A 1,163-nucleotide genomic window follows, 5' to 3' on the forward strand; every position below is an offset into this window, starting at 1 on the left:
TCCCCGTCAGTACTGATGACAATCCTCCCTGAGGTACCGACAATCTTCTCGAGAGCCTTCCCTGTGACTCTCTTCTTTTTTGCCGGCTTCGCTCCGACGGTGCCTATCACATGATAACCAAATTGATTATTAAAATCGGAGAATTATAAGAAAACACATCATTCATCTTTCATTACCTGAGGGCGAGGAGGCGGACGCGACGGATTCCGCCTCCGATGATGATACTCTCGCCGAAATAAGAGGCGTATCAAAAGGCACGAACCGGTACGCCGCTGATGGAGCCACTGGCGGGGGCAGTGGATAAATCGGCGTCCCTGAGTCATCGACTACAGGTATGGCCGGTATCATCCGCGGAAGGAATAGGTGAGGCGGCGGCATCTGTACCCCAGATGACCCACTATCCGAAGAAGTAGGAGCTGGAGTGGGCGCCCGGTGTATCTCAGGCATACGGGGTACAGACACCTCCGTCTGAGGCTGAGCAAATAACTGCCTCGAGGAATGAGGGAAGCCCCGCTGCCTCGATGAAGGGGGCACCTCCGGCTGCCTCTGCGCCGTCTGCAGAAGGCTCGCATGTCTAGCTGTCATGAGGACCCTGAAACGACGTCTGAGGGTTGCTAGAGGTTCCCTCAGACGATACGGACCTTTGGCCCTTCGAACCCTTCGTCGATCTAATATTACCGCTCATCCTATTTAAAATATTAATTTGAATCAAGGCCACAAAATCAAAAAATGCAAACTCATTTAAAAAATGTAAAAAATATATACACTTCCTAAATACTAATTTTCACTTTCTAAATTTTACACATATACACTTTCTAAATTTTTGGTCAGCCTGCTTTTACTTTAATTGACCCCGGAGCCACGCATTCATTCATGTCTAGTCAATTCGCCCTCCATGCACATGTGCCATCATCGTCTCTTTCAGGCGAGTGGCATGTGTCCCTACCCTCCGGTGAGGTGATGAGAATAAATTGGGTATTTAGTGGCTGTGAAGTTATAGTGGAAGGAGTTAATTTCGAGGCTAATTTAATTCCTTTAGATATAGTGGAGTTTGATGTGATCTTGGGAATGGACTTTTTGGAAGCATATAGAGCTATGGTAGATTGTTTTCAAAAAGTAGTGGTGCTTCGAAGTCCAGATGGTTTTGAGGTTGCTTTCCAAGG

Source organism: Fragaria vesca, linkage group LG2 (assembly GCF_000184155.1).
Source record: "Fragaria vesca subsp. vesca linkage group LG2, FraVesHawaii_1.0, whole genome shotgun sequence".
Taxonomy (NCBI): domain Eukaryota; kingdom Viridiplantae; phylum Streptophyta; class Magnoliopsida; order Rosales; family Rosaceae; genus Fragaria; species Fragaria vesca.